General features: G+C 32.6%; 1 long non-coding RNA gene across 5 annotated transcripts; it reads right to left on the bottom strand.

The window, feature by feature from the left end:
- Positions 1 to 401: 401 nt before the first annotated feature.
- On the bottom strand, positions 402 to 10,837 carry LOC129927173 (uncharacterized). Of its 5 annotated transcripts, XR_008778769.1 has the most exons (5): positions 6,762 to 7,657; positions 5,028 to 5,135; positions 2,873 to 2,959; positions 1,924 to 1,988; positions 402 to 499 (listed from the first exon to the last, which is right to left on the bottom strand). It is a non-coding gene; the product is annotated as an uncharacterized LOC129927173 (long non-coding RNA). The 5 variants fall into 5 exon arrangements; XR_008778771.1 differs by lacking the exons at positions 402 to 499; positions 6,762 to 7,657 and adding exons at positions 6,466 to 6,586; positions 10,760 to 10,837 and having other exon boundaries at positions 1,558 to 2,959; XR_008778770.1 differs by lacking the exon at positions 402 to 499 and adding an exon at positions 10,760 to 10,814 and having other exon boundaries at positions 1,558 to 2,959; positions 6,762 to 6,883.
- Between the last annotated feature and the right edge of the window lie 901 nt (positions 10,838 to 11,738).

Below are 11,738 nucleotides of genomic sequence, written 5' to 3'. Positions count from 1 at the left end.
ATACATTGGTCTTCCGAGGCCAGTAAAAGCCACTTTAAGAAATTACTTTTTAAACTATAAATTTATAGATATGCAATGATGTAATACAGTTTTTTTATTATGCATCAAATACAATGTATACATTTTAAATATAATTTACAACTATTTATTAATATTTGAAAGATCAGTTTATTTTAAAAATCCTAAATAGATTCACATTTCTTGCTTAGTAAAGAGTGACATGTTGGATGTTCATTTTTTGAATAAAATCTTTCAATTTCGTTTTGTGTTTGTAACAAAATATTAGTGTATGTCTTTTTAAAATATTAGTGTATGTCTTTTTATACAACTTATTTAACTATTTACATATGCAATATAATTAAATGCCAAACAACTTATGGATTATTTTATCAATTTAATACATTTGAGATCAACTGACACTTTGTCTACAGTTTCCAATCAAACATGTAGAGTGGCCTGGATTCACATTTTTTTTTTGTTCTTTTGTTGTCATTGTGGCCTGAGGAAAACCAAAGAATTGAAATGAAATTTGATGACCAAATGGAAAGAGTTCATTGTTTAAGTAAGTTAGTCGAATGCATTTCATTGATTCTTTATAAAACTTTATTGGGAAGATTGCTGGCAGACTGAAAAGAGCTTAGCTGTTTCACCTTCAAATGAGTTTTTATGGTATCCAGCGTCTGACTGTATTAGAATAAGCTTAGCCTCAATGAATCAGGTCAACATTTTTTTCACTAAATGTGTTATTAACAAACAATTTTTTTTTTCATATAATTTGAATTTCTGTAGAAAAATAAAAGAAGGCATATTTAACAGATTTTGAACTTAAGATTTTTAGGAGACCCCTGAGTCAACCCAACTCTAATGGGTACCTGACATACACTATTGAAGTAAAAGCAGTTGGTAATTGTGTTGGCCCCATGACACCCTCCTTAATTTTTAGCAAAAGAAACAAATGAGCTTTACATCATTTACCTTCATAGATCACAAGGTCTGAAAGGGGTACCATTGTTTTTTATATTTACAAGGAACCATCTATTTTAAAAAAAGCAATTTTTTTTACATAAATACATATAACTCAATAAGTGATAAACTAACAATCATTTAAGTTTACCATGATAGTCAGGCTCAGTTTTTTTTAAACAGAAGAAAGATCAAAATTTACAGCAGTCAACAAGTCAAATACAGTATCCTTAAATTTCAGTTCTTTTAATACGTTTTTTTTTTAAATTTCAGCAATAAAACAAATACATACATTATCAATACAAAATTTACTTTGAAAAACAATTATTAGGACATTATGTATTAATCAGAACATTAAGTAAATAACTGCTTTCACTCATGTATTCAGTCAGTCAGTTAAGACTGTTGCCCAGGGTGTGGCACAAAGAGCTAGGTAGATAAGAATTTTAGGCATTTGAATATTCAATAGAATATAGTTGTCAAATCACCTTTTAAGCTTCTGACAAGTCTAAAGAATATGGTTGTCAATTCAACCTATTAACTAAAATACAACCCATGTCAATATACAGTCTGTCTTGTTTGTAAATCCTTTTGTTAAGAAACTGTTTTCACTCATGTATTCAGCCAATCAACCAAGACTGTTGCCAGGGTGTGGCACGAGAAGCCATAGATGAGCTAGGTAGATGGGAACTTCAGGCTTTTGGCTATTCTAAAGTAGAATTTTGCTGACAAATAACCTTTTCAACTACCTTACACCCCATGTCAATATACAGTCTGTCTCCTTAAATGTTGTAGAAATCAGGTCCATATGCAACAAGTCCCTACATATGTATATTGCCAGGTAGAATGAGTCAAAAAATAATTGTATTGTCAAGTCAACATGCAGAATGTTGCAATGTTTTTATTTTGTCATATTGCTTGAAGAAACATTCAATAAAAGTCTAATGACTTAAACTTCACCTCAATCACAATGGCAAGGAGGCATGTTTAGTTCTGGAAATACATTTCCTCCATGTTTGTTTGATCTGTATCAGAAGAGACTAATTATTCTTCTGGAAATCTCAAAGAATTAAAATTATTTTTCTAGATATTTGAACAATACAAAACACAATCAGTTGCTATGTGAGTGTATAGTAAGGTAAGCATGCAGTAAGTAATAGAGGAAATGTATTGACTGGTCACATGCAGTAAGTAATAGCGGAAAAGTATTGACTGGTCACATGCAGTAAGTAATAGCGGAAAAGTATTGACTGTCATAGTTAATATGTATTGTCAGGTTAACATGCTGTAAGTTGACCAAGCATATGTATAGTCAAAGACATTCAGAAATACAGAAATAAATAAATAAGACTATTTGCAAAGTTCCAGTTATTTAAAACCATCTTCACATTCACCCTAACATCTTAGTGATAATTGAGTTTGAAAAGCCATGAATATTTCCTCAAAGTTATTTTCACCTTTATAAGAAAAGACTTATTATTCTTTAATAAAAAAAAATATTTAATAGAACTTAAACAAATATTGATATAGATTACTTTTTAAAATTAAAAATAAAAGATAACTAAGAAACTAACTTGTTTCACATTCCAAACTAGATAGACTTTAAATGAGAAGACCTTCTCAAATAAATACTCGATTAAAGGAAAGAAAAATAGTTTCAAACTCAAAGAATTAGAATTACTGTCTTAGAGATTGATACTAAATAGCTAAATACATAACAGAACTACATTAAAGCCAGTAAAAAACAACTACTTCAATGACTGTCAAACAAGCACAAACAAGATGAACAACAGTATGTCAGACATTACAAACAAAACTTACAAGGCTACTTTGGACACATCCACAAACAACAATTACAAAACAAGACTGACATAAAATACAATAACTTAAACTAATAACTTAAAACCACCTTAATTCCAATGTCCCAATGCCCTGTTCAGTTCTCTATGCACGTCTTCATCCATGTACTTTACATGACTTCATGTAGGAACATCGTCTGAAATAAATACTTTCAAACTTATTCACAATATCCCAGTGAAATGTTTACTTTTGGTAGTACCATTTTCCTCTATGTTATTTAACCTCTACAAGAAAAGGCAAATTATTGTTTTAAAATTTTCAAATGCTTTTTATTGCAAGTTAATATTAAAGTTTTTAAAATTTCTTACATAAAAAAATGTACGCACCACACCCTACCCCCACACCTAACCCCCACATGCACCACACCTACCCCCCCCACACACACCAAACCTAACCACCACACACACCACACCTAACCCCCACATGCACCACACCTAACCCCCATATGCACCATACCTAACCCCCACATGCACCACACATAAACCCTCACACGCACCACACCAAAACCTCATACGCACATGCACCCACCACTGATCTCCATTTCAACAGGTCTTCCAGGTATTACTCTAAACTGTGAACCCCTAACCATATATACTGCCCATTATGTCAGATGTTGAGGTGGTATTAGTTTTGCCCATATTTCATTCAATTTTCTTTTTTGATAGAATAATTTCTTTTTGCTATAAGTGTGTGTATGTCTTTTATTTATTTATTATTTTTATTTTTAGATTATGAATTAATGTTTATCTGACATGTCATTACTTTAAAAATTCAAAATAACTTTTTCAAACAGTCAGAGCTATAGTAAAAGTCTACCTTATAAAGACTGATAAATAATTTACAGGGCATAAGATTACAAACTGTTCACAGACAGTTGATACATTTCTTGCCTACAATATTTGTTTCTCTATCTTATTATTTTTTAAATAACAAGCTGAGTGGTAAAGCACTAGGCTTCCAAACTGGGAAAGTAAAAGCAGTTGGTCATTGGTCACATGAAACCCGTTAAATGTCAAACATAGAAACAGATGACCTTTACATCATCTGCCTTGTAGATTGCTAGGACTGAAAGAGATACCTTAATTTTAAAAAATCTCAACCACTGTGTGTTACAGCCATCATTTTTAAGGTTCTCATATCTCCTATCAGTATAAGTGAAACTTGATTACATTTTAAAATGAAATTAAAATTAATAGCAATTCTCTTCTTTGTTTGAACTAATTTCTTTTTTACTAAGATTATGTGTATGCTGTAGACACCAGGTTTAAATGCAAGAAAATGTTAGTTGCTTAAAGGGAAACACAAATGGTTTTTCAAATATGAGTTATTGATATATTTAAATTCTGCGTAAAAAGTTGTTATAGTGAACATTTTACCATTTTTTATTTAAATGCTTATAAACATTTATAATAAATAAATTATTCAGTAAATTCTAGACATCTCAAAAAAATACAGGGTTTTTTGAGATTTTGTTTTCAGCTTAGGCATATTTAGGCACTTGCCTCAACAATACTGAAAGGGAAACTAGTTTTAACCAATCATATATCGCTTCATTCTTACAGTAGCAGTTAGGCTGTTAGGCTTAGTGACGGCCTAGTCCAGAGCTATGGTACAGTTATATATATAGATAGGCCCCTATAGATAGATCTAAGAGCATTAGGATAACCAATTCAGGAAAAAAGTTATATTTTCATCTAAGCCTCTCCCTGTCCCTAAAAGTAAATAGATCATGTGTCTGATTCTAACAAACTGGTCAGTGTAAGGATGGTCTAGACTACATGTAGTAAATCTACTTTTAACATGCATTTTTTTCTTTGCTTACAAGTTCTAGATCTAATTGTATAGATGAAGATATATTTCTTTTACAAGAATGAAAACTTTACTGTATGGTTTTCCGTTATACAGAAAGTCAATAGATTAAAACACATTTGTGACGTCACATAGAAACCCGGTGAAAGTCTGACCATTTTGGATGTGCAGGAAACTTTTGACGGAAAAAACATTCATTACTAAGTTATTATTGCAAATATAAAAATTGAAAAAATAATATTTTCATTATCTGTAAATCCAAACACATATTATATCAACACATGTTATTTTAAAATTGTCAAAACCATCGGAGTTTTCCTTTAATGACGAATTCATATTGAAAAGATATGCAAATTCTGTTTTTAAAGTATGACATATATAACAGATTTTGCTACCTGGACATAGAAAAGATTAATGCCACTTTGCCAATCCTGCCTCCTCACATTTTGTGTAAATCATTCTGTTCATGAACTGACCCACAGGATGAGTCTGCACAAATCTTTCTGAAATAGAAACAATTTAACTTCATTAACTACTATAATATTTCAAACTCAAGTTGGATGATATCCACTATCTGGCAAAAAAGTATTCAGATGTTTTTATGCAACAATGCAGGTCAATCTATAAAGTACAAATTCATATAATCAACATGGTTGAAAATTGAAATAAAACTAGGGCCCTATAGCCTATGTATACAAAAAAATTACAGAAGCAAACAATAACACACCCAGTGCACCAGTGCCTACTAAAAAAGGAGCTCCAACAAAGTCATGGATTGTTTTCTCTGACACCTGCTACTGACTGCAACATAGAAAGTTATGGCATTCTTTAAACATTTTGGTAAACATTGCAAAGGTCAAAGTGAAACAGTATAAAAGAAATGGAAACAAAGCATGTGGTACATTTTACAACTGTCTACAAGGAAAATGAATTACTTCCTTTCATTGCCGGAGGGGGGGGGAGGGCATGGTTTCCTTGTGATAAAGTGCTTGACTTCAGGCGTAAAATGGATGTCATATTCAGCCCTAGCATTATCATTATTGCTGCGATTTGGAAGCAGATGCCAAGCAGATGTGCAAGATGTGGGGACAGTTGAAGAGACTTGCCCAGAACAGAGATGCCTAGAGGAAGCTGGTTGGTGGCCTATGCCCCAGAAGGGACCACAGGCATAGATGAGATGAGATGATTATCATATGGTCCAGGAACAGGTCCACAAATAACATGTGATATGATGTGCATCTATTGGTACCTGATCTCACAATAAAGTTATATAATGCAAAAAAAACACTTTAATATAAAAACAAAAGTAGAATTCCGTATTGATGTGTATTTATATTTGTAGGTATATTAAAAATCTTAATGTATACCACAAAAATGTACAGTACACTCACCTTTATTATTTTGAACTGAATACTTTATTACAGGCTTAGTATAGCATATACTTTAAAATTGAGCAACTAAAAGTTTCTTCTACTGTATACAATAACTTATCTATATTCAAAATATATGAGGATACCTCAAGAGCTAACTACTTGCTGACAGATTATTTTTGATTGTGATCAAATTAATTTCAAGTAGAACATCTTTATCAACAGTCTTCAATATGAAAACTTGAAAGTATTCTTGTTTCATGATGCTATTTCAATGCACTAAAACATTTTTTATTAGTTACTTGTGTGCATCTCAGAGTAAGCACTAACTCAAAAGCCAAGCTAATGAATGTGAGGTTTGATGGCTGAGTGGTAAAGCCTTTGGCTGTATATGTTTGAATCTCAGTGAAGATTGGGATTTTGAGCTTTGTGAGACTAGGTTACTTTAAAGTCTAATGGGTACCTGACATTAGTTGGGGAAAGTAAAGGTGGTTGGTCGTTGTGCTGACCACATCACAACCTTGTAAAGCTTAGGTCAAAGAAACAGATAAGCTTTATATCATCTTCCATATAGACTGCAAGGTCTGAAAAGAAAGGGGGGGGGAGCTGATGATTACAAAATATACTCCTTCTTCCCTAGTGCTACTACAGCATGGAATGGGTTGCTTAAATCAGCCAGGAAAAAATGATTTAGCAGTTTTAAGTCTCTGATTAAACTGTATATGACTAGATTGAAACATGGATATGTGTAGGACTTACTGGTAAATCTCTCTGTCTCTCTCTTGAAGTAACATCTGTAATTTTTTTCTAGATAAAATTTGGACAACAGAGTAATATCCAGTGCTGACAAGATCCAAATTAAATATAGCCCTCACAACTATCTCCAAGTATTTAAAATTATGGAAAACGGAAATAAACAAAGAAAAGTCAGTTTATTCAATCTTTAAACACAGCAACAAAACAGCAAAAAGAGACTACAGTTTATAAATAGACTCACAGCCAATAAAAAAAAATAAAAAATTTAACATATCTAGGTTTGAAATTAGACCAAAGACTGTCTCTAAAATACTTTATTGCAGATTCAAGCGAAAACACATCACAAAGACTTAACATAGTAAAACACCTAGCAGGAAGATGCTGGGGAACCGAAAAGAAAACCTTAAGACAGTTATACATTGGATACATCAGATCTGTTATGGATAAGCACCTCAACCATCCCAAGAGAGTTGACAACACTAAGTGAGATAATCCATCAGATGATGTCAAAATTAAATATCATTATCACATTAGAGTGGATCCATGGACACATTGGCATCATGGGAAATTAAAAGGCTGATAAACTATCAAATGCGGGATCATCTATGGAACAACCAGATAGACCTGTTAACTACCTCACCCTAAGATCAATGTTAGTCAACAATCACAAAGAGGAGTGGCTCAACCAATCGGCATTAGGAAACACAGGCAGAGCTATGTACAAAGAAATGACCAAGCCAAACACTGCATCCACCCTTATGAAACAATAAACTCTCTGAATGCCCCTTCCTAACTCCCTTTATGAAGACCCTACTACCACAACAGCTGAACAACTGATGAGAATAGCAAAACCATTTTTCCTTGGCACAGTCTGCAAAAGAGCTCACAGCTCAGCAGCAAAAAATATTAAAATTAGTTTATAACTCATTTTGTTTTCTTAAAATAATAAATCTAATTAAAAAACTCATGATGTAGTTTATGAAAGTAAAAGATAACAAGTAATCCATAATTACTGAAAAATGCTCTGCCGAACATAGACATTATTTAACAAGATAAATAGTTACAGTGTAATGAAATGATCAGGAAAATGTGCATCTTGAATACTAATTGGCATACATGTAGCCTACATTTTATAGGAGTCATTATAGTTGGTAAAAGCATTTTATCATGGTCACAAAGAGTAACTGCAGCTAAGTGGGTCCACACTGCCCACAGCCAATTAGGCTTACAGATTAACATAATATTAGCTTCAGCAATAGCCCATAACATTAATTTCCTAAAAAAAAAAGGACAAATTATTTGTATCATTGTTTCGTAAAACTATAGCATGGAAACAAAAGAATAGTTGAAGAATATTATTGTTTAATTCAATTACTCATGCTGGTTTTGGGCTAACCGAACTGCTCCAAACTGTAAATATAAAGCAAAACAGAGCCTACAACAGAAGACAAAGACATCAGTATCTGGACAAATACAGTAATTCTTCCTCACTGAACAGGTGTTAGCTTAGCATATGAGGTTCCAAAATAGAAATAAAACTCGAGTCTAAAAAAGTAATCAGTATATGCTGTGCAACTATTTAGGCATTTATAACTAGATTAGACTATAAGGCATAGCCCGTAAAAATAGTTAACTATAACAATCTATTATAGGTATAGTATTACTCAGGGTCGGAATAGCTATAGGGGCAAACGGGCAAATGCCCCGTGGGCCGTACCAAATTACACTATACATTGTAAGTATTATCATTTGCAAAACGTTAGACCATACTTTTTTGCTATGCATGAGCAGCATGGACTTCAACACTGCTTTGATGTCTTTGAAGTTGTGTTAGGCCTAATAATTTTGCTGGTTGGCATGGACGTTCAATGGCACTCTCATTTGTTTTTGCTCCTTCCCTCCCCCTGTCTTTTGATGGTTCCATTGACAGTTTACAAAAAAGAGGAATGATTGAGGTTAAGTTAGAAAACATTGATATAACACAGCAAAACAAAATAGGGGCAACAATGATATCAATATTTGATAGAAATTAACTTTAACACACACACAGCCCTGAAATAGCAAACCACACAACTTATATTCACAGCGCAATATGGGTACAGAGTTCTACTTTCTGCGATTTGTAAATAAAAAGTAAGTTTTCTTTTTGTTAATTTTTAATAACATAGATCTAAAAGTACTACACTTAAGGCTTACAAAAAAAATTTTTTAATTTAAAAAACAAAACAAATCTAGATTATAGATCTAAATAATTTTTTTTTACTTTTATAATTAAAGGCTAACTTATGCTTAGTATGAAGTCATTGATGAAGGAAATTCTTAAAATAATTATAATAATTTATATAGCACTGTCAAATCTGATATCTAATGAAAGGGGATATATATTTCTGTTTTAAACAATGCCTCATGATAAATTCATATACAATTCGCGTTTTTGAGAATGTACTAGGACGAAGCAAGAGCTTTTCACATTAAGTAAGTGCCTCTCTAACCGTTCTGCATTCTCTTATCTTTTAATGGAATGGGTTGCCTGAGTCAGCCAGGAAATCAATAACTTAGCACAGATCAACATGCATGACTAGATTGACACATGAAATGAGTAGGACGTAACTATAATATTTTATTTTTAATATAATAATAATACCAAAAAGTTTCAAACTCATTAAGGCTGCTATTGTATTGCTTATAGTTTTGAGAATAAATAATAATAATGCTTGTCTTCGAGTCTGAATATTAATGAGGAAGCAATATTTCCCGTGACTACACTGCCCCAGCTGTGACTTACATATTTTCAGACTACATACATGTATAAATAAAATACATTATGTAATCCTACGCAAGCATGCATCCAGTTTTTTCGATGCGTTTTCAAACTTTTGCACCTATAATAATGGGCCTAGCCTGGAGGGGGGGGGGGGCTGGGTTCAAACCGTTACTTGCCTCAGACCACATTGTCTGAAAGAAAAAACTTTACTTAGTGCTCCAGTGCATCCAACTTAAGAAAACTACAGTCACCAAATTTCATGAGCGTGCTAAAATTTTTTTTTTTACCATTTTCTACCAGTCGCTGGACTCCATTAATTAAATGCAGTGAATGGCAGATTTTTTTTTTTTTAATTTTTTTTTAGCGGAAGAGTAGCAGGCTAATTGCACTTTAGATACCTCAGAAAATGCTTTTTTTAAAGCTTAAAAAAATGGAAATAATGCTTGGATCAGGACCTCGATGGGGGAGGTTACAGCACTCCCCCAGACTTCCTGTCATTGGCTGTGAGTATTGTCTATCCACTAATTAAAGGAAGAGAGTATTCTAGGGTAGAAAAAATGTTTGAAAGAATGAAAGGTTAGAATGTAATGAAGATTAATTACATACACACACACACAGCAACATGGGGTAAAAAAAAATCCCACCCCCCACACACCAAAAAAATCGCCCATGATATGACATGCCAGTTTATATGGTAATGCCCGGACGATTTTGATACCCAGTCCGCCCCTGATATTAGATCTACTATTAGATCTAGAGTTTAGTCTCTACAGCTCTAGTATTACTATGCTTAACTAGACTAAGTTACAAAGTCATACCAATTACTTCAATTAGTGAATTACCCTAGATTCTAGATCTAGTACTAGTCTACTAGTAGAGACAGAGTAGAATAGTCTAGTTATAGGTCAAAAAAGAAGATGATTACGTCCTACACGTCATGCATTCAGTCATGCATATTAACCAACCGTCAATTGACCAATGACAATCATTGACAATTGTTGAATGTCAATGAGTCTGACTTAAATTCTGCCAAGTCACTAGTCGTGATTAGATCTAGTTTTCCTGGCTAGCTCAAGCAACACATTCCATGATGTTCTCATAGCCGACATAGCACTTCACTAGACTAGGGAAGAAGGAGTATTAGAGTCTATTATAGTCTATAATAAAGATCTAGTTGATTATAAACTATTCTATATCAGTATATCTATATTAGATCTATATAGAGTCTATATGTTACTATGGTATGTAGATCCCAGGGTGACGGTCCCAGATTGAGATTCCAAAAAGTTTTCATTGTTTACAAGTGTTACTAGACAATATCCCAATTATTAATTGGTTTTTTATTCTCTCTCATCTTTATTATAATTAATAAAAAGCAAGTAGATCTAAAACTTCGTTGGCACTTAACAAATGGTTTTAAATGTGTTTTAAATGATATTTTTTTATTATCAATAAGAGACATGGGCAGGCATATACTTTTAAAAGCTAAATAAATATCTAGCTAAATGTAAATGTATTTACAGATAATATTGCGAAATTGAAATAATGCATATACTAAAATAAACACAAGAGGTATGCTCTTCCACGTCGAAAGTTTAATAAAAAATCACGTGAAAGTCCTGAGTTCTGTTCACTAAACGCTAAGAAGGCTATTCTGAAGAAACATTTTATCAAGCTTGGCTCTAGAAATCTAGATCAATATTTCAAGTCTCATCCTTGTTAATCTATTTAATTACTTTAAGAATATAAATCTGCACTGCTTTATATAATGTAAATGTAACGTTGTTCAATTCAATTAAGTACCCAATCATAATTTCATTGTCATGAATGTAAAATTATCATTCATTCAATCATTGGATTTGGAATGGTCAATGGATGACACATTGACAGGAATATTATATCACAATATATGATATTGATAATGAATTATTGAATAATATAATAATAATTAACTAGATCTAGAATATGATCATGACAAAAGAAGTTAGCACTCTCACACCTCATATCGTTGATGATATTAATATTATTAGTCCAGATCTGTAACAATGCTGGCAGAAGAAAAACACCAGAGAAGAAAAGCAAGGCAAACTACACTAGCTCCAGCTCACATAGGTTTCACCAGCCACATGAGGAGGCATAAAACCCCAAAAAGCCATCAGCCCCCTGGATAACAAAGTGGTCATTATCGAACCACGATGGACGAACTATATATATCT

This window comes from Biomphalaria glabrata, chromosome 7 (assembly GCF_947242115.1).
Source record: "Biomphalaria glabrata chromosome 7, xgBioGlab47.1, whole genome shotgun sequence".
Lineage (NCBI taxonomy): Eukaryota > Metazoa > Mollusca > Gastropoda > Planorbidae > Biomphalaria > Biomphalaria glabrata.
This window is presented reverse-complemented; position numbering and strand designations above follow the sequence as displayed.